Here is a 22,086-nt window from a genome sequence, read left to right on the forward strand (position 1 = left end):
GGCCGGGGGGGCGGGGCCGGGGCCGGGCCGGGACCGGGACGGGACCGGGACCGGGGCCGGGGGCCGGGACGGGGCCGGGACCGGGACCGGGGGCCGGGGCCGGGGCCGGGACCGGGACCGGGACCGGGACCGGGGCCGGGACGGGACCGGGACCGGGACCGGGACCGGGCCGCTGTCGGTCGGCCCCGGCGCGCAGCCGGGCAGATAGACCGGTCGAGCGGCGGCAGGGGCTGTCGACCGCCCGACCGCGGCCTCTTGGGATCTCACTGGTCTGAACACGGCGTTGGCGGGTGGGGCAGCACTGCCCGTGTCTTTGGAGACTCCGGCACTGCGTTTATGTCCCGTCTCTCACCCCGCCCCGCTCCTGGACTACTCAAACTGGAGATCAGTTGTATTTAGCAGGAACAAACAAAAGTGTAGAAAGATGTTTCTCCCAAATAGGCAGCCCCAAGTTAATTTAGGAAGCCACACAGTTAGCCTGTGAACTCATCGTGTGAGAGGTTCGGAGTCACCGAGCTGGGGTAAGCCGCTAGCTTGCTAGGCCTACTCTCCTATGACAACAATCTAAGTTGGTATGTGCAAGTGTCTAACACAGAGAGTACTTCTTCTGCTGACTGACTGTTATATGGTGCACGTGGAGACAGCGGCATACAGAACTCAGCGCAGTCTCTGTGCGGTTGTGGGCCAGGTGAGGACAACATAGGCAGACCTTTTATCGCCCCCCCCCCCCCCTCGCCCCCGTACACATACACACACACTCGGCCCAGCTGAGAAAGGAAGACTGCATCAGTTCGTTTGATGGTGTTTTGTTTGTTGAGTTACCCGGCCGGGTTTACCGTGGCTGGAGGTGCTGTTTCAGTATGGGAGCGTCGTGCCGTTGTCATGATCCGGCTGTCGTCTGGCGTGCCGTGTCCCGGGGTCCCTGCGCTCGTCGTGCCGTTGTCATGATCCGGCTGTCGGCTGGCGTGCCGTGTCCCGGGGTCCCTGCGCTCGTCGTGCCGTTGTCATGATCCGGCTGTCGGCTGGCGTGCCGTGTCCCGGGGTCCCTGCGCTCGTCGTGCCGTTGTCATGATCCGGCTGTCGTCTGGCGTGCCGTGTCCCGGGGTCCCTGCGCTCAGGGGATGGGCCGCCGCCGCCCGCGCGGTCGGCAGTTAGGGTCGCGCCGTCCACAGCTGTCTGGGCGGCCGTTACCAGCGTCCGACACCTGTGGACAGCGGCGCGGCTGGCTCTGTCTGGCAGGGGAGGGTCAGGTGGGGCGGCCCCGCGGCCGGGGCTGGCTGGACGGCCCGGGCAGCTCCTGCGCGCGGCCGACAGGGGCGGCTTCAGCGGCCCGCTGTGTGAGGCCGCTGCTGACAGCGAACGGCATCGACGAGCTCGTGCTGCGTCGGCCCAACAGGAGCCACCGCTGACCGGGTCGGCCGGCGGGAGCGGGGCCAGCCGGGCTCCCTCGACCGTGACTCACCGCCGCCTCTGCCGACAGGGGCAACGGCAAGCTGGCCTCCTGGTCGGCCATCGTCGGCTTCCTCATCATGATGTGCCTGGACGTGGGCCTCGGCTGACCGGCTCACCGTCGGAGTTCTATCACACGTGAAGGCCTAGTCGGAACTGAATAGCGTGAAAACTCTGGAGCCGGCTGCCTGCCGGCTGTTTATCTGCAGCTGGAGGCGGACCTCCCAGCCGGAGTTGGGAGCGCCCCAACCGTGATCAATGTTGACCGTAGCAGACTATTATCCCCGGGCCGCCCCGGGTCCGGCTGCCTGTGACCTTGCGCCGGGTGCGAGGTCGCCGGCGCCCGGCTTGTTGAGCTTCTGTCTGACCTGGCCTGTCTATCGAGGGCTCGCCGGATCGTGAGAGCTACCCCTTCGTTCAGCTGGGGGCAGACGAATCCGTTATTGTTGTTTTTGTCGGCCTCGCTGTTTTGTTTATTGCGAAATACTGAAGTAAACGGTGCTGTTCAATGTATGATTTGGGCGGTCCGATAATAGCCATAACGACGTGCGTCCAACCATTCCTGATATGTTGAAGCCTGTTAAAGCCTGTTTGGTCGTCATGTTTACGGAGCGGCGCTCGCGCGCGTGTGTGTTGGTGGCGTGCTGAGTCGGCCGAGAGCGGTGTGTTTTGTGTTCTGCGTGGGCGCCGCCGCGTCACGCCGCCGTGTCCTGGCTGGTGGCTCGTGACCGCGCCTCCTCCGCGCCGGCACTGTTGGGCTGCCCTGCACCTGGAGCAGTGCTCTCTCCCCTGCCGCCGCCGACGTCCCAGTGTCGGCTGGCTCCTGCCGCGACCGACGAGGCTGGCCGCTGCCCTCGCCTCCCCGTACCGCTGCCCCCGCCTCCCCGTACCGCTGCCCTCGCCTCCCCGTACCGCTGCCCTCGCCTCCCCGTACCGCTGCCCTTACCCTCCCCGTGCCGCTGCCCTCGCCTCCCCGTACCGCTGCCCTCGCCTCCCTGTACCGCTGCCCTCGCCTTCCCGTACCGCTGCCCTGGCCTTCCCGTGTCGCTGCCCTCGCCTTCCCGTACCGCTGCCCTGGCCTTCCCGTGTCGCTGCCCTTGCCCCTCCCCGTACCGCTGCCCTCTCTCCTGACCGCGAGGTAGCCGCTGGCCAGTCGCGGCCTGATGTGGGCACGCTCCAGCCGACACGATGACGAACGCCGCGCGCTGGGGAGCGAGCCTGTTATGTTTCCGTTTTTCATTGTCCGAGCCGTTGGTGGGTCCTTCCGGAAGGCTGATGCGGCCGCGGCGTGGGTGAGGGCGGCGCTAATGTGGGGTTGTCATGGGTGTGGGGTGACAGGGGTGGGTGGTGTGCTGGTGTCACAGAGTCGCCTTGTCACACTCCTCGTGAAGTGCCCTTACCGCTGTGGTTGAGTCAACAGCTGGTTTGCCGTGCCTTTTAACGGCCATGACGCCGAGAAGAGCAGCTGAGCTCGGCAGATCTCTGTGGCGGCGCGGTGTTTCGCCGTCATCGGCAGGGCCTCGGCTGGCCGAGCGCGGCCCGGCGCGTGGCTGCAGCGCCGTCCGATCGGGGTCCAATGTGAATTCCAGCCTTGCCTTATCACCTCAGCCCTTCATTCCAGAGGTGGCCGGCGGCAGATCGTTTGCCGTCGGCCCGCGACTGCAGGAAATACATGTGCGATGAGCGGGAGTCTGTTTTGACCGGAGAGGAGGGCCACCGGCGCCGATCAGGGCAGAGCGGGGCAGAGCAGAGCAGATCGGCGGCGCGCGGCTCCGGCTCAGCCGATGGCCGGAGCAGAGCAGAGCAGACCGGCGGCGCGCGGCTCCGGCTCGGCCGATAGCCGGAGCGGTGTCCGACCGATCCCCGAGCTGATGAGCCTGCGTTCGCAGCGCGTGGGGGCGGAAGCCGACCGATCCCCGAGCCGAGGAGCCTGCGTTGGCAGCGCGTGGGGCCGGAGCGGGGTGGTGGCCGACCGATCCCCGAGCCGATGAGCCTGCGCTGGCAGCGCGTGGGACCGGAGCGGGGCGGTGGCCGACCAATCCCCGAGCCGAGGAGCCTGCGTTCGCAGCGCGTGGGGGCGGAAGCCGACCGATCCCCGAGCCGAGGAGCCCGCGTTGGCAGCGCGTGGGGCCGGAGCGGGGCGGTGGCCGACCGATCCCCGAGCCGAGGAGCCTGCATTCGCAGCGCGTGGGGGCGGAAGCCGACCGATCCCCGAGCCGAGGAGCCTGCGTTGGCAGTTGGCCGGAGTCTGCCGGAGCCTGCGTTGGCCGGAGTGGGGCGGTGGCCGACCGATCCCCGAGCCGAGGAGCCCGCGTTGGCAGCGCGTGGGGCCGGAGCAGAATAGAGTAGACCGGCGGCGCGCGGCTCCGGCTCGGCCGATAGCCGGAGTGGTGGCCGACCGATCCCCGAGCCGAGGAGCCTGCGTTGGCAGCGCGTGGGGCCGGAGCAGAACAGAGTAGACCGGCGGCGCGCGGCTCCGGCTCGGCCGATAGCCGGAGTGGTGGCCGACCGATCCCCGAGCCGAGGAGCCTGCGTTGGCAGCGCGTGGGGCCAGAGTGGTGCGGTGGCCTACTGATCCCCGAGCCGAGGAGCCCGCGTTGGCAGCGCGTGGGGCCGGGGCGGGGCGGCCGGCCGCGGATGCTGTCTGTGGGCAGATGGAGGCGCTGGACGGCGGTGGCGGGACGGAGCGGGGCTGGCTCAGCGCTCACCGCGACTGCGTTGTCCCGACGCCGGCCTGGCGCGTGATGAAGTGTGGCGCACCGCCGTCAGAGGCCGTCAGCGGGCGGACAAAGGCGGCGAGCTCACGGCGCTTGTATTCAGCTTTCACCGTTTTCAGAAAATGCGCAGATTCAGGTGATTCAGGTATATTCGCACATACGAGTGTCGCGCATCGAACAACAATTACCAGCCTCTGAATTGTTAGGCTCTTGTCCATCCTTTGAACCGCATCTGCTGTCACCCATTTCTTGCCAATCGTCCAACTACGGTTATGTGAATTCAAAGCGCGCACGGAGGCAGTCAACACCTGCCGCGGCGCGCGCGGAGCGGAGAGCAATATAGGCTTGCGTGTCGTTGCATATAGCAACATTTGGTTTCCCCCGATCTGGCCAGTCGTGCTCGGCCAGAGCGCGGCGCCGCCGGGCCCGTGCCCTCTGCATCGCGAGCGCTCGAAGCGCCGCCGATGGTCCGTCGCAGCCGCTGATGGTCCGTGACAGCCGCCGCGGCCCTCAGCGCGCGCCGCCGGCGGCCGGTCGCGGCGCGTCGGGCTCGAACCGCAGCACCCAGGCCCAGCTGGAGTTGACCCTCTGCAGGGGCGGCAGGGAGACGAGGCCAGCCGCCACCGGTAGCGTCCGGTCGTGCCCCAGCAGGCGACACTGGGTGACGTTCGGCGCCGAGCCCAGCTGCAGCGCCCCGTCGCTGGGCCAGCGCAGCACCAGCGCGTACACCAGCCCTTCGCGCGCCGTGTACCAGACGCTGTCGTCGACGGCATCGTGCTGCGTACTCCAGGGCCGCGAGCCGTAGATGGCCTCGCCGTTGACGGCCAGCCAGCTGCCCAGCTGCGTCAGGCGCTCCTCGAAGATGGGCATGATGACGCCGTCGCGCGTGGGCCCCACGTTGATGAGCACGTTGCCGCCGCAGCTGACCGTCTCGGCCAGCCGCTGCAGCACCGTCTCGATGCTCAGGTAGCTGGAGAGGCCGGTGTCGCGCCGGTAGCCCCAGGCGCCGTCCAGCGTTAAAGCAGTTCTCGAACTTGTGCGACTGCAGCGTGCCCGGGTTATAGCCGTCCTGGCAGGTGAAGAAGCCGCCGTGCTTGCAGTTGGTGCCGGAGCCCCAGCGGTCGTTGGTGACGACCGTGTCGCGCACCGGCGACTCGTTGTACAGCCAGGCGAGGAACTGCTGCGAGCGCCAGTACTCGGGCTGGCCGGTCCAGTCGCCGTCCGACCAGATCACCTCCGGCCGGTACCGCTCCACCAGCTCGAACAGCTCCGGTAGCACCTTGCGCGTCACGAACTCGCTGCGGTTGAAGCGGCGGTCGTTGCGGTACAGCGGGTTGTACCACTCGTACAGCGAGTGGTACAGGCCGAACACGAGGTCGGTGCGGTTTCGCACTGCCTCCGCCAGCTCGCCGACCAGGTCGCGTCGCGGCCCCACGTCCATGGCGTTCCAGTTCCACGAGTACTTGGACGGCCAGAGCGTGAATCCCTCGTGGTGCTTGGACGTCAGCACGACGTACTTGGCGCCGGAGCGCTGCAGCACGTCGGCCCAGTGCGCCGGGTCGAAGAGCGATGCGCCGAACTGCGCGGCGAAGTCCGGGTACGTGAAGTCGGGCCGGTAGTTGCGCTCCATGAAGGCGGCAAACTTTGGCCGTTGCGGGTCGAACGGGTCGCGCCAACGCGTCCAGAACCACTCGTCGCCGAAGCTGGGCACCGAGTAGACGCCCCAGTGCAAGAAGATGCCTACTTTGGTCGTCGTACCAGGCCGGCAGCGGCCGCGCGTCCAGCGAGTCCCAGGTGGGCACGTACTGGGCGCCGACCCAGGTCAGGGCGACGCTCAGGGTCAGCAGGGCGGCGAGCGGCGGCGCCATGGCGGCGGCGGGCCGGTCTGTGCAGTCGCCGCCGGCCGGCGCACTCGTTCGGCGCTCGAGCTGCTCACTTGACTTGTTTATCGTCCGCTTCTGCGTCGCGCTGGCCGCGAGCGGTCAGGGGCGCAGTCAGCACCCACCGCCCCGGGCAGCCGCCGTCGCAGGGCCACGCCGGCAGCTCCGGCGATCAGCTGACACTATCGGGAAGCTGGCAGAAGCTTGGCCCTTCCATGCTTTAGGTCTCCTCCTGTCCTCAGAATCTAGGAGCAATGCGGTGGCGAAAGCTTGCGATGAACTGCGCGCTCGGTTTGGAAACCGCGCAGTGTCTGCCAGTACAATGCACGGTAATCTTGATCTGCCCTTTGATAACCCACCGCTATCTGGGACCCTCACTGCGCTGCCCATTCAACAAGCTCCGTTTTCTTTGATAGATTGCATCGCATGGGAGGTTGCTGACTATTGTATTTATTGAGAGCCTTCCTACAGGTATGTACAAAAAGCGGCAGAAGAAAGCAGAAAGCAAGCAGGGTTTCCGTTGAGGGCACATTTTCTGCAGCATAGTCTCCACCAGACCCCAGAGACTGTGGGCATGGCTACAGGGCAGGCCCCACGTGACGCTAGAGACCGTGGGCATGGCTACAGGGCAGGCCCCACGTGACGCTAGAGACCGTGGGCATGGCTACAGGGCAGGCCCCACGTGACTCCAGAGACTGTGGGCATGGCTACAGGGCAGACCCACGTGACTCCAGAGACTGTGGGCATGGCTACAGGGCAGGCCCCACGTGACTCCAGAGACCGTGGGCATGGCTACAGGGCAGGCCCCACGTGACTCCAGAGACTGTGGGCATGGCCACAGGGCAGGCCCCACGTGACTGGTACAGGATAGTCCCTACGTGACACTATAGACCGTGGGCATGGCTACAGGGCAGGCCCCACGTGACTCCAGAGACCGTGGGCATGGCTACAGGGCAGGCCCCACGTGACGCTAGAGACCGTGGGCATGGCTACAGGGCAGGCCCCACGTGACTCCAGAGACCGTGGGCATGGCTACAGGATAGTCCCCACGTGACTCCAGAGACCGTGGGCATGGCTACAGGGCAGGCCCCACGTGACTCCAGAGACCGTGGGCATGGCTACAGGATAGTCCCCACGTGACACTAGAGACTGTGGGCATGGCTACAGGGCAGGCCCCACGTGACTCCAGAGACCGTGGGCATGGCTACAGGGCAGGCCCCACGTGACTCCAGAGACTGTGGGCATGGCTACAGGGCAGGTCCCACGTGACTCCATAGACCGTGGGCATGGCTACAGGATAGTCCCCACGTGACTCCAGAGACTGTGGGCATGGCTACAGGGCAGGTCCCACGTGACTCCATAGACCGTGGGCATGGCTACAGGATAGTTCCCACGTGACACCAGAGACTGTGGGCATGGCTACAGGGTGTTGCAAGCCTACATGTTGTTCGTATTTTTTGTGTTTTTTCATTGCAAATTGTGCTGTTTTGCTGTGTATTACGTCACTGTTTCATATATATATATATATATATATATATAATATATATATAATATATATATAGTGCATGTACTGCTCTGAGTTTCAGCGCATTTTAGGAGCACCATGCCAACGAATAAGCTATAAAAATAGCAACAAACAAATAACAAAAATAAAACACTGCGCTTTCTCAGACCCTCGACGCATCCATGTGTTATTTATTGTGCTCGTTTCCATGTTTCCTCACCGCTTCTTTCAGGTAACATGCATCAAATAGCACAGAAACGGAATTGCACTCAGTTCTGTTTTAGAGGCCCTTGATTGGAGGAGGAAAAGGCGCGGCCCTTCACGTAATCTGACCCCATCTTCAGACGGCCGCGACCGGCACCAGCTGATTGGTCTCCGCGCGCGTCGGAATTTATGACTTTGTGGTGAGAATCAAGTAAGTTACATTACATCTTCTGATCAGGTCAAAGGGACACGGCGGCTTTAGATCTCTGCGTTCGGCCAAGCAAGGTCTCAGTCAGCTCACAGTCGCATCCGACCGAGCGGGCCTCAGTCAGCTCACAGCTCACAGTCACATCTGACCAAGCGGGCCTCAGCTCACAGCTCACAGTCACATCTGACCAAGCGGGCCTAAGTCAGCTCACAGCTCACGGTCACATCTGACCGAGCGGGCCTCAGTCAGCTCACAGCTCACAGTCGCATCTGACCAGCGGGCCTCAGTCAGCTCACAGCTCACAGTCGCATCTGACCAGCGGACCTCAGTCAGCTCACAGCTCACAGTCACATCTGACCGAGCGGGCCTAAGTCAGCTCACAGCTCACGGTCACATCTGACCAGCGGGCCTCAGTCAGCTCGCAGCTCACGGTCACATCTGACCAGGGCCTCAGTCAGCTCACAGCTCACAGTCGCATCTGACCAGCGGACCTCAGTCAGCTCACAGCTCACAAGTTAGACGATTGCCAGCAGGAAGAGGCTTTGAGAGTGTTCGGCGCGCGTTTGTCCATGACATGCGTACTTAGTCGCCAGATGTAGGAGTACGGACGTAATTTTCCAAAAAGGATCGCATAAGGGTCTCTAGCAGTGATCTTGCACTTCTTGGGGGCATTCGTTTCGTGCTCTGTCATAGGCCTAATGTTACGATCTGAAACATGAGACTCTGGTCCCCCTGAAAGTGTCCAGGCCTACGACGCTATGTAGGGAATTACGAAAACACTACGGCAGGTGTCAATATCACTTGCAATCGTACCGTGCTTGGATTTCGACCCGAGACGAGGGCCGAGGATCTGGAACGCGTCAGCCCCAGCTCCAGTGGCTGGAGCTGGGGGCGCAGCCTGGCCCAGCAAGATTTCAAGGGAGCACTGTTTAAAAGATATTGCGTGTGCGTTTCCATCGTGACACTTTGCGGTCGCGCAAGCGTTAGACGACGTCTGCAATGAGTAGGCCTTAAAAGAGCGCGCATGACCTACAAACAGCATCGTGATTTTGACGAGGTCACTCCACACTGGATCGCACTCAGTAAACGCCATGGTTTTGTTTGTTTGTTTTTATTTCAACGCAGGCTCCGTCTGTCCCAACCCGGTTATTTCCTAAGAGTCAACTAGCAATGTGCTGCGACCGTTATTTCCACACATGGCGACGTTAGTTGCAGAACAATTGGCTGATGCACATGCAGAAGCCATTGAGATGCAGTCGTGTACAAAGCATCGCCAACAATTGGAGCCATTGTTGAGGTGGGCATGCCTTCCCAACGCGCGCCGTGACTTACGTTGGAAAGACACGTCTATCAGTCATATTTCATGCACTTGTGACTGATGATTTGTGATAGAACCAAACCTATCCATGAAAGGCACGATTTATTTCCCCGCCGTCCTACGTCGCGGGATTATTGAGCCATTTGGCTGTTTCCTACCGAGGTCTCCGGATAGGGTCTCCGTCTCTCTCTCTCTCTCTCTCTCTCTCTCTCTCTCTCTCTCTCTCTCTCTCTCTCTCTCTCTCTCTCTCTCTCTTTGCCTCTCGCGCTCTCGTTTTTTCACGTATCTCCATCGCCATTGATCATCGCCTGAAAACCGGCGTAGCCGCCGCTCCGACAGTGCGCCGAGATCGCCGTCCCGCGGCCAATCTGGCGCAGCGCCACCAGACGGCCAAGGAGAGAAGCGGAGCGAGGAGAGAGCGTCGGAGGAGCCCGGGTGTGCCGCCGCGGCCCACTCCCAGCCAACACACATGCCTTTTAAATGCCAGACCTCTTTGGCGGACGTTTAATTTGGCGAGTGCGGTCATGTTTCGTGAACAGCTCCCCTGTTTGCGGCTAAATCTGATGCGTCGCTCACCCGCCACGACTCATCTGCGTTGCTGCAGCACTTGTGAGTCAAATGCTGACGAACGGCCGCCGCAAACAGCGCCAGACAATTTGGCCGGATTTAAATGTCTCGCCAGAGTTCATTCCACCGCCGGCCCGTGGGAACGGCGGCGCGCCCTGTCGTGTTTCTCCTATAGTTGTGGTCGGGGCGCAGGCGGCAGGGCCGGAGCCTTCGACGGCGCCCTCCGGCCTCTCGTCTTCGAATATCGCTCGCCGCGGCCGCCCAGACAGCCACGTGAGCCCCCCCCCCTCTACCCCCCCCCCCCACGTCGCCGCTTCCTGGTCGGCGGCGCACGCGCGCTGTTGCCAGGCGGCGGCGGCGCGCTGCACGCCCGTCTGCATTCCGGCCGGTGGCCTGCGTGGTCGGCGTGCCGGCACGCCCGGTCCAGCCGGAGCCGGGCTGGGCCGCGACCGCAGCTCAACGGCAGCTGGGCCGACGCGCCCAGCAACATCCGAGAAAAGTGGGTGGCGCCGGGGGAGCCAGAAGGGGGATGGAAGTCGGGCGGGGAGGATTTGTTTCGCCCTCCGCGTTGTACTAAGCACGTTTCCGTATGGATTTCCTCACTTGTCACGGTGGACGCCTGTTCCCACCGCCTCGGTATCCTCACCTGGATACGGTGATCTCCCGTTCCCCGTCCCCGCTCCCTGACCATCCCCGTTTGGACACCGCTGGCCGGAGCCTGCCTCCGGGGCGATCCCCGTCACTGGGGGGAGGGGGACGTTGCAGGGGGGGGGGGAGGGCTGCGGGCTGCAGAGCCGCCAGCGCGCCGCCGCCAGTGGAGCGCGCTGGCCACGGCGTTTCTTGTAGCCGGACCGATGTGGCCTCATTATACATCGGTGCATGATGAATGGCGGTTTCTGCTACTGAGGCTGTAGTCTTAGCGTTCCTTAAAATAGGCGTAAATGGGAAACGCTCGCTGTGTGTGAGATTCGCGGCTACCAGCCAACAGCGGCCTATGCAGGCAGCAGTCTGGAGCCAGGCCCATGATCGTGAACGCATCGGTCGGCTTTTGTAAGATGGAGCTAGGCCTGAGATCGTGAACGCATCGGTCGGCTTTTGTAAGATGGAACCAGGCCTGAGATCGTGGACGCATCGGTCGGATTTTGTGAGATGGAGCCAGGCCTGAGATCGTGAACGCATTGGTCGGCTTTTGTAAGATGGGGCCAGACCTGAGATCGTGAACGCATCGGTTGGCTTTTGTAAGATGGAGCCAGGCCTGAGATCGTGAACGCATCGGTCGGCTTTTGTAAGAATTAACGCACTATTCCGGAGAAGGTGCTTGGTCTTCACGCCAGGATCGCTGTTGTTGACGAAATGTTTGATGCTTTGACAGCTGTTGGGCCCAGAAGTTGTATTGGGGTGCGTACGTCGCACTGGGTATGTGATGGGAGTGTGTGAGCGCGTACGTGTGTGTGAGTGGGTATAAACGCTTACTTGGTATGTGTAGGCGTAAATATGGATATGTGGGGGCGTAAATGTGGGCATGTGTGGGCGTCAATGTGGACACGAGTGGGCAAAAACGTAAGCTCGGCAGTCGCACGTTCTTCAAGTATCAGTACTGTGGGAGGAAAAATAATAGTAATTGAAATTCAATATATTGGTTCGTGTAGTACGCCGATTTCTGTGCAGTTAAGGTGCCTGACATATTCACACTAGTTCATATAATGTGGGTATCTTGTAGCTATTACGTGGTTAAGAACAGAACTATCAAGGACTTGAACTGGAACTTCCCTTTCCTTCCTTTCACGCAGGACAAGAAGAGATGAACAGTTCGGCGCCGAGTAAAGAAGGTAATGCAGTTTGACAGAGAAATAAAGGATCGTGTTCTGCTGGAGGGACTCGTCCTCATCCGGCTGGTGCCTTGACCTGAAGCCGGTCTGTGGGATCCTGCTAAATTCTTTACAACTCACCTTCAATGGGCAAGATGTCGTCCGTTTTGCTGATGTACGCTATTCCGCGCAAGACAGAAACCACGACAGGAGAGTTACCCGCTCGGCGCGCATCACTTCGCGCATCATTTTTCGACTGTTTCCCTGCATCTTTCAACTGTTTGGCAACATCTTGCTGGTGGTAAGGCCTTACAACTTTACAACTTTACAACCTTTTTACTCGGCTTACAACTTTCGTGTCCTTTTTTATTTGGATATCCCGATAATGAGGCTGCAGTCCTATCTTCTAAGCAACCCTACCATTTTTACCTTGAACATTACAGTTAAATCTTAAATTCAGCAAAGGATAATGTGCACCAGCCTGAAGCTGGTGAGCTATATATACTAGAGCTCTTGAAGCCTTCAGTGGGTTCCCCCGACAGCAGATTGACATAGCATTCAGGTTATCTAAAATCAAACCTTACATTGGCGATAGTTTTAAAAAAATAATTTGGAAGTTATATATATATATATATATATATATAATATACTTTATAACTATACTTTGTGTTCACCGGTGATATGTAGTAGCTAGAGCGTATTGCTTAAGCACGAGACTTCACCTCGAGAATGTTAGTTTTACTCTGTTATCAGTAAGTTGAAGGAACAGACGCATAATTGATTGCATATACACACAAAACTAAACAAGCTCTTTAATCCTTGGAATGAATAAGTAGGTCTGGAGCCGCACTAATTTTTCGTCATTAGCAGCTGTGATAAAAATAAATTGTCTATTGAACCAGGAAGTACCGGTGGTCACATTGCAAAAACGTGCCATTTCGAAGCAGTGCTCATGGTCATCAATTGGTCGAGAGCCGGTTGACGGCCGTTATATCTGGACGTCGCGCTCACAAACGCCAGATATGAACGCCTGAACATTATATTTGTATTGACCCTTGATCGCGCATGGCGTAGGAATGGCAGGATTTGAATAGCGTTATATGGCGACATGAATGCCTGGGTGACCTCGAAATGGTCTCCGAAATAGTTTGCATATTTCGCGTGGGTGTGCAGCACAGAAACTAGAAAAGTTTTAAATATGAAGAAGGGCAGGACTGTGAACTGCGCAGAATAATCTTTAAGCTGGCTCTCTCTCAGTTCAAAACCCTATACAACTGTGCGGCACTCTCTTAAGTCAAAGAGAGCATTTCAAAAAGTCACACAAAAGACAGGAAATGCTCCAATCTGTGCAGATCTGCTGTCTGAAGGCTAAAAAGGTAGGTGCCATGTTTTGAAATGTAGATGTTAATATCATTTGATGCAGTTCGAATAGCTGCGTCTTGTGATGCTGAGCAAAAAGAAACATGGAGGATTGCGTGCAGAACGCCGCCGTACTTCATTTGTCTAAGCACCCAAACATGTTGCATTCGCCAGACCCAAAAAACGCTTTCTGAACAACTAACCTGATAGCCCCCAGGCTTTTTGTCTTTGAACGTCAAATGCTGCTAGTGTAAATGTGTACACAGTTAGTTTGCTCTATCCGCAGCTCATGCGTAACACAAACCCCAATCCGCGGATCACCACGTCCTAGGTTTCGGTGGAAGCATAATGAAAACCTGAGCAGATCACTTTTCTTGCTTGCAAAAATTAAGTCTCTATCAGTTAACTTACAATTTGTAAGTTGATTCAACAAACTTGGACTTATTTTCAGACGGATCGTGTTTGTTATCAACTACATACAGCGCAAACATTTTGGTTGATCGCTTTGATACGTTTTTATTGGTAGTGTTGCAGAGATTTGTAACAATTTGTTTATCTATGATCAAATTATTTGCCTCGCCTTGTTTGCTCGTGATTATGACTAAACTTCAAACTGGCGAGTCGATATGCCCAATTCTGACCTAAAAGCGAAGTTTAACCATTGCCCCCGAATACCGCCCAATTTAAGTTTTTTTTCGTCATTGAATGGCGACTTTATGTCATTATTTTGTAACTGGTCAGCGGCCGCGTTTGGAACAGGGCGTAATAAACGATCCTCTCATACTACTCTCGGCCAATTTGTTCAACCCACCGCAAAGATAGGACATCTTTCCCGAGCTGCCAGGCGCAAACACAGATATGGATTTTATGTCAACATCCGCATTCTATGGTAGATGTGGATTTCTTTGCTAAGTCAAATTCAGAGCGCCCGCAGTCAGGCTTCCATTTGATAGATAGATTTACGCTCGAGTTACCAATATTCGATGTGCACATCACTGATTTTCCCACGATGACTGGCATGCAGAGGCTCCTATTATCGCAAAAGGCAGAGGTTATCAGGAATAAGCTGCCAAGAGTCCCCGAGCACCGAGAAGTCGTGACGCGCGGCGAGCAGTGTCGTGACGAAAGCATTGACCACAGCGGTCCAAACGCCCGCGAAGTCATTCTCGTGCAGGACGGGGCGCTCCAAGCTTGGGAATCCGGTGTGGCCAACACCCACTGACCAAGTACCCATTGAAAGGTGGTTCATCCGCCCTAGAATTCCCCCAAAACGTTTCACCACGGCTCCGAGTTTTAGTGAGTTTCGGTAAGCCTTTTGCAGCCGCCATTACTTGTCCCCAGGTTGAGTGGAGCTTCAAAGCGTTTACGAAACGCCCACATCTGTTTCGGCCAGAATGCGCCCAAAGACAATAGAAAATAGAAATAAAAAACTAGAAACTATAGAAAAATAGAAATAAGCCGTGAAAGCTGTCATCATCGCCGTTTGTAGCACAGGCCAGCCATGGCGGCGGAGACGGAGACGGAGGCGGCTGGCGGCCGACGGGGGCGCCTGACTCACTGGCGGAGGAATGTCGGCCGTGTTTTGACCGAGCTGCCGGTGGCGGCCGCCGTTGGCACGTGTCTCTCTCGCCCGTGGGGCGCGACTGGTGGACGCTGGCACCGTCTCCGTGCCACTCCTGTGGCCTCCTCGTGCGCGGGCGCCCTCTCTCGTTGCCGTTCAGAGGCGCCGGCACGGAACCGCTACCGCGGTCGCAGCGTTTGTTCCTAGCCCGTGGCTCGGAACAGGCGAGCTCAAGGGCCCCGCGTTGTCATCGGGGATGGTCAGGAAGGGACGAAACGAGGGGTCCCGTCGGCGGCGCGTGGCGAGAGGCGACGACGCGGCCTCGATAATGTGCCTTACTCGGCTGGGAGGTTTTGGGGAGCAGGGGAGCGTGTGTGGCCGATCGGCGAGGGGCGAGCTGCGAGGAACATGTCTCTGCCGGGCCGGCCACAGCTCCGGCTCTGACTCCAGCTCCAGCTCCGGCTCCGGCCCCGGCTCCGGCTCCGGCTCCGGCCCCGGCTCCGGCTCCGACTCGGCTCCGGCTCCGGCCCCGGCCCCGGCTCCGGCTCCGGCCCCGGCTCCGGCTCCGGCCGGGCTCCGGCTCCGGCTCCGGCTCCTCACGGCCGGCCCTGTTTCCCACCGGTCCCGCGCGCGCTGTGGACGTCACCACCGCGGCCAGCTGGCACTGGAATGCGGACCATTCGGGCTCGGCCGGCGCCGCCGCCCGGTGACCTCGGGTGACCTCAGCCGGCCGGCCGGCCAGCGCTCGTGCCTGACCCACTGGCGACGGCGCGGTATGCGAGCCGGTTCTGCCGCCGACTGGGTCAGACCGGCTGCCGGCCCGCCGCCCGGTCAAGGTCATGCGGAAGGTCAGAGGGGGCACCCGGAAGGCCAGGCGAGGCGTCCAGCGGCTAGGTCAAACATTGTGGAAGTGATCAGGTTGAGATGCTGTTTTTGCGCGTGCATTGTTATATGTATGGAAGCATGATGAGGTATCCCGGAGAGCCTGAAAGATATGCACACACGCGCTCTCTTGTCTTGAGGTGGTGCCTTTCAACACGATCATTACATGCGACATGTCATTATTATGGCGGACTTGGTCCACGAGTCTGCAGTATGCGTGGACTTGTGCGCGCGCGCCGACGGGTTGGCCAGCGAGTTCTGGGCACGTTGAATGAACACCATTTCAGTTTTCCACCAATCTCGTTAGTTTTCTATTCTCACCAGCACGTCGAATAAAAACAACTATTTATTTCGAGTGAAATGACAGTTCAGTTCAGAATAGATGCACATAACCTGCCTTCATTAGACTGACAAAGGAACCAAAATACCGTCTTTTATTCCTGACATCGCATGGCTGGGAGCGCACGTAAAGGTGGAGCGCATGATCTTAACTGCTTCCTCCGGCGTATCTTGAATTTATTCCTGTTCCCTTCGTCGCCATGCCCACGTGTTCCACATTCCCTAGATTCCTGGCAGGTTTTACGACCACAAAGAGGATATCCAGAAGTGTTTCCGCTCGGACGCACTGACACATCTGCCTTCTCTGCCGTTAAAGCCGCGAGGCCGCGGCTCTGCAGCATGCTGATCGGCCTTTATGCGTGCGAAGGCAGCGCGCCCACCGAGCTGTCCGCAGTGACGAGAGCGTGGAATACGACTGCCCGTTTTAATTTGAACCGTGTTCAGGATGTGCTCGGGTACAGGTTTAAGTAATGAGCCACCCTTGAACGTTTCGGAACGGTTTGGAAGTGTCCTGGGCTATTGCCGCAGCGAGGCGCACGCCCCATCTCAGTAAGCTTCTTACCGCCAGCACCGGTTCTGCGGGAACGGATTGTTCGTCCTTTTATTACGGGCGTCTGGCAGTTATCGGCTGTCATAGCCCCATCTAGCGCTTTGCGCACCTAAAAAATTAAGAAAACTTCTCTGACATGCTTCACATTCGACGTTTCATGATCGCAGACTTCAGGCGATTAACGTCAGTGATTAATGGACATACTCTGTGTGGGCATCGTACGAGTACAGTTTGTTTTCATTCCAGTTCCGCTGCATGTGATAAAGGAAAGCTACCATATAACATAGGAAGTCACGTGTTAGCCACGTGTTAAACCGCAGCATCCTTGCCTGGCCATGAGCCCTGGCTCCGGCCCTCAGCGGAAAGCCTAGTCTTTGGGCGCCATCACAGAAACGCTCTGCAGTGAGTGCGCTGCAGTGATTTTAAAAGCCGGGGGGCCGTGGCTCACGGCTTTTGAAATCACTGCAGGATAGATGCCACGCTGCGGCGCGCTGAAGTGATCACAAGTGGAGTTTGCATGCGCCAAACTGCGTGTGATCGCTTCAAGCCGTGCTGAAGTGATCACAGCTCTCGGCAGTCGACAGCGTGCATGGCTCGCTCGGAAAACACAGAAAGGAAATCATTTGGAGCCAGCTTTATGATGAACAAGCTGGCCGTAAGCAGCACTATATCACTTCAAACATGGCGGTCACCATGAGCGCAGGTTGCTTCGAACCAGTCACAAAGCAGTTGTAAAGCTTACTCCCCGCGTTGCGTTGTAAACAGGCTTTGGTTCCGCCCGACTCAGAGAAGTCGTCCATGTCCCAAGACAGAATAAGAGCGTTGAAGAATCTCTCACGAGCAGCATGAAAATAATTTAGAGCCAAAATCTTCTGGGCATTTTTCACATTTGGATGTAACCTAAAGTTATCATTATCATATTGGAGGGAAGGAGCAAAAATGTGCGGAAGAGCAGAAAAAATGTGCAATGAGATAGGTGAAAATTACGCGAAAATAACTGCAGCGCATAATTGTGGTCACGACAAAGACGAGAAAGCTATAAAACACTTTGACAAGAATTTGGGCACTTAGTACGCACAGGACGCGTCTTGAGTAGATCCATTTACGTTCAGTTAAACTGGATTGTAAATATGATACTTTAAAATGCTCATAGTGTGAAGAGTTTGGGCGGCGTGTTCCAAGAAGTATAGTAGTGCATACATCACTGAGATGAGCACCATTCTCTCGCATAGTCCTGTGCAAAAGCCCCACCTTGCTGTTACAGAGTACGGTCTGGTCAATGTCGCGGGGATTCCATAACATTCTACGCATTCTACTCTCAAAGGGGAATTTCTCGGCGGCCACCGGCCAGTCCTCCAACGGAGGATGTCTGAAGGCGGTTTTTTTTTGCGCATGCAAAACTCAAGCCTGCTCACGCAAGTTGCATTAAGTACGCGGACGTCACACACAAGGGCAGACGATATACAGTGTGTCTGGACCGCCAGCCCAGACATCGGTAGTGGCCAGCCCGATGTGGCCGCTGGCCTTCCATATCCTGTGTGCCGCCGCAGGCCCTACACACCCGTCCTGTGTGCCGCCGCAGGCCCTACACACCCGTCATGTGTGCCGCTGCAGGCCCTACATATTCGACCCGCGTGCCACCGCAGGCCCTACATACCCGTCCTGTGTGCCTCCGACGGCCCTACACACCCGTCCTGTGTGCCGCCGCTGGCCCTACACACCCGTCCCGTGTGCCTCCGCAGGCCCTACACACCCGTCCGTGCCCCGTCGCAGGCCCTACACCCCGTCCCGTGTGCCGCTGCAGGCCCTACACACCCGTCCTGCGTGCCAATTCATGCCACACACACCCGTCCCATTGATTCGCATGATCGGGGTTGCGCTGTTGCAGGCTGTGTGCAAGGGCCCGGGCCCGGTCGGCGGCGCGCTGGCGCACACGAGTCCGGGCCAGGCCGGGCGGGCCTCAGGCTGGGGCGCCAGCGGCACGCACCGGGTGGGCCTCATCAGGCGGCCGGCACGCACGCCTCCAGGCGTTCCGCAGATGGCGGCCGCGTCTGAGGCGTGCGCACATGACACGCGTAGTGTCCGAGGCGGGGTTCGCCCCGGAAGACGGGCTCAGATGTGGGCGGTGGGAGGAGGGGTTCGCCACCCCGCCCCCGTGTGGTGTCCCGCGGTGCCCAGCGCTCCCTCGGCCGGTCGGCTGGAGTCGCCCCTGCGGCAGGCTCTCGCTGCCGTCTCAGTGGCGGTCGCCGTGGGGCTCCACCGGGTGCCGGCGGCTCGCCTGGTCGTCAGCAGTCTGCACGCGCCACACACACGGGCACTTCGTGTCCTGGGTACACAGGGCACTCCGTGTCCTGCACCCGCGGCGCTCACCACGGGCACTCCGTGTTCTGGCTACACACGGGCGCTCCGTGTCCTGACGACGAAGTAGTTGGTCCATTTGGGCATGAACCTCTCGCCACCCCGCGCCCTGTCCTTAGCGAACCGTCCCCCGATTCAGCTGGTGCGAGAAGAAGAGTAGGGGTGGTGCATTACATGAATCGGTCTCGTCTTCCCCGAAATTTGATAGTATTGCACCGCACTGGTGGATCAAAGGGGTGGAAAAAAACGAAGCCATGCTCAACTGAAAACGATGAAAAAAGTCGGATCTTCGCACTCAATAGTTGGTTTTCAGGTAACTAGGACGATATTCGGCACCCCGCCAGATATGGTGCAAGATCCGCCCTTGAAGCCCTGGGCGGAGCGATAGCCGTGGCTGTTTAAAAATATGCACAGTGGTGTCTTGCTTCTTAGAGATCCTCATCACTTTCAGCAGCTGCGAAGGGATGGTCCAGCAATCACTCCAGGGTGAAGCCATTTCAGGGAATGGACCCTCGTGTGGGCTGGGAGGTGGGGGTCGCCCCATGCTTGAGATATGCCGCTGTCCTCTAACATAAGCTCCACAGGAAGCCACATGGTGCAATCTTCAGCTAGTGGTCGCTTTTCATGGCCCCCTCTCCCCCCCCCCCGGAAATCCGCATTCAGGGACGCTTGCAGGATTTACGAATGGGGAGGAGAAGCGACAACCGTAACTCCGGGAGCAGTCTGACTGAGGCCACTCTGCGTGTCCCAAAGCGTGCGTGTTGCCCGGCCTCAGCTGAGCGGTGCGTTGCGGCGGGTTTGTGTGCGGCGCCTGACGCCAGGGCTCCGGGCAGTCGCCCTACAGAGGCCGCCCACGAGCACCGCTGGGTCACGGAGGCTGCCCGCTCCGGGAGGCTCAGTCAGGTTCAGTCGTCCTACAGAGGCCGTCCACGAGTACCACTGGGTCACGGAGGCTGCCCCGCTCCGGGAGGCTCAGTCAGGTTCAGTCGCCCTACAGACGCTGCCCACGAGCACCGCTGGGTCACGGAGGCTGCCCGCTCCGGGAGACTCAGTCAGGTTCAGTCACCCTACAGAGGCCGTCCACGAGCACCGCTGGGTCACGGAGGCTGCCCGCTCCGGAGGCTCAGTCTGGTTCAGTGGGGTTCGTCATCTGAGTCATTTAGTCAGTTCACTTGGGCCATCTGAGTCTGGCAAGTCAATTGATTCGTTTTGGGTCAAGTCTGCTATTGTGGTCGGAGCCAAGTACGACCAGCAATTGGACTGATCAGTTCCCCCTAGTTAAAGCGATAGACCCGACCCACCCAAACACCCCAGTTGAGTCAGGTCGCAAACTCCAATTTTTAGCAAGTCTGTCGGGCATATGAGTCCGCCGGGTTATCCGACTCAGTTGAAAGAGTCGAGCTGGCTAGCAGTGTGAGTAAACCGAGGGTATTGTGAGTGTTTGTGTAGTCAGACGAGTGACGGGCGCCATTTGTAGCAACCTGACCGGCACGCTCCCACAGGTCACCGTCGCGAGGCTTGGGTGCCCCGTAGGTCACCGCCGCGGGAAATGGATGCCCCATAGACTGGACAAAGGATGAAGCCGCGGACTGATAGCCCAGCCGATGGTGGCAGCCCAAGGAGGTAAAACTGGGTCAATGAAATGCAGCGAGCGTCCTGACTGTTGGTGCATTGGGCACCTAAACACATTGCTATCTATGTCATCATCATCACAAATCATCATTTTCACAATCCACATCGGCTTTAAAGGGGCTGTCACTCCTCAGCATTATTTTTTGGATACACGGAAATGGTTTTTTATTTTAGTTAACATCCGCTATGTCATTCAGTGTGGCCGACATCTGGGAGAAAGAGGGATTCTGGGGGCAGGTCAGGCCAACTTTATCGGTTGAGCCCCTCGTTCCCCCGCCACAAATTTCAGAAGGTGACACTCTGGCTGTGAGTGTACACAAACCACTAACATTCCACTGCGACACCTGGAACCAAGTGCCGGGTGATGTCCGTTCTTCAACCAGAACGCACGTCTAAAAACTGGGCTGAATGTAGAGCCTTTCCACGCCAGTGAGAGCTGCAGCGTGAGGGCAGCCAGCAGACGCCGCCGCCGCCCCACTCGTCCGCCTCACATGTCGGGTCTGCGATTCGCATCTCTAACGGCGGGCCGCGACTCGTTCCCATGCCCTCGTTGGACAAGCATATTATCGATTCTGCGGAGCCTTGTATCGATTCGCCGGGACACGTGGGTAATCGATAAGGCGTCTATGCGCTCTCACGTATGCGAACAGCGCCAGAGACACAGGTGCTCCTTTCGGCGCCGGCCTCAGACCCCTCTGCTGGGCGCAGCTGAGTGCGGAGGGTGCGTTACCACCTGCAGGTGCCCCGGCCGAAGCGGGCGGTGTTTTACTGCCCACAGGTGCCCGTGCGGAGGGTGCGGGAGGGGTGGCAGCGTGCGGCGTGTAATGCGGACGTCACTCCGTCCGCATTACAGCGGCGGGACTGGGCCCGGTCACACGGGGGCGTCTCTTGTGTTGGCCAGTCACCACCAGCGAGAAAGGATCTGCTGTTTGGTTTTCCGTCCGGTGAACTACTCATGCTGTGTTGGGTACACATATAGGGCTGAACATGCCTTCGGGGTGGACAGCTCCCGGCGTTTGCCCTGCGCCTTCGGGGTGGGCGGCTCCCGGCGTTTGCCCTGCGCCTTCGGGGGTGGGCGGCTCCCGGCGTTTGCCCTGCGTCTTCGGGGGTGGGCGGCTCCCGGCGTTTGCCCTGCGCCTTCGGGGATGGGCGGCTCCCGGCGTTTGCCCTGCCCCTCGATCTCCGTTTGTTTCTTAGACTGGCCGGCTGTTCGATCCAGAGTTCACTTTACACATGCTCACTTGCGCACCGGTTCAAGCCCGGCGGTTTCTCACTGCCAAAGGCATGTTCGGCTCGGCTTTGTTTTCCTTGACCTCAGACGCCTGGGGGCAAAGAGCTAATTCAGACGAGTTATGATGTTACAGGCCTTTTGTGATAATTCATATGTAAGCCTTTATAGCGCAAGGCGTAGCGAAGAGAAAAAAGTAGATGCAAGTGAGGTGCTTGCCATGCTGTTACGCATTCTATATTTTCAGTGTTTTGTTTTGATATTTATTAGTGTTTTAGATTATTGCTATGTTTTATTTTGTATCATCATGATCATCTCTGTTTTGTTATTAATTATTATAAAAACCTTCTGAACGACTTGGTCAAGTCTAGTATGCCTTGCGTATGATCCGAGGCAGCGGGTCTCAAATTACCTTTAAAATCCTCCTACACCCGGACACCCACAGAGGTGATCATCCATATAAAAGGCTACTTGCAATGCATCTTAATGAAGCTGCAATGACTTGTTTAGAAGATTACGTCA

At 58.5% G+C, this 22,086-nt stretch overlaps 1 pseudogene; it reads right to left on the reverse strand.

Annotated features, from left to right (window-relative positions):
• Nucleotides 1-4,297: 4,297 nt before the first annotated feature.
• LOC119090953 (alpha-L-fucosidase-like) lies at nt 4,298-6,042 on the reverse strand (annotated as a pseudogene).
• Between the last annotated feature and the right edge of the window lie 16,044 nt (nt 6,043-22,086).

The sequence above is a fragment of the Pollicipes pollicipes genome, unplaced genomic scaffold, assembly GCF_011947565.3.
Source record: "Pollicipes pollicipes isolate AB1234 unplaced genomic scaffold, Ppol_2.1 Scaffold_3216;HRSCAF=3773_pilon_pilon_pilon, whole genome shotgun sequence".
NCBI classification, from domain to species: domain Eukaryota; kingdom Metazoa; phylum Arthropoda; class Thecostraca; order Pollicipedomorpha; family Pollicipedidae; genus Pollicipes; species Pollicipes pollicipes.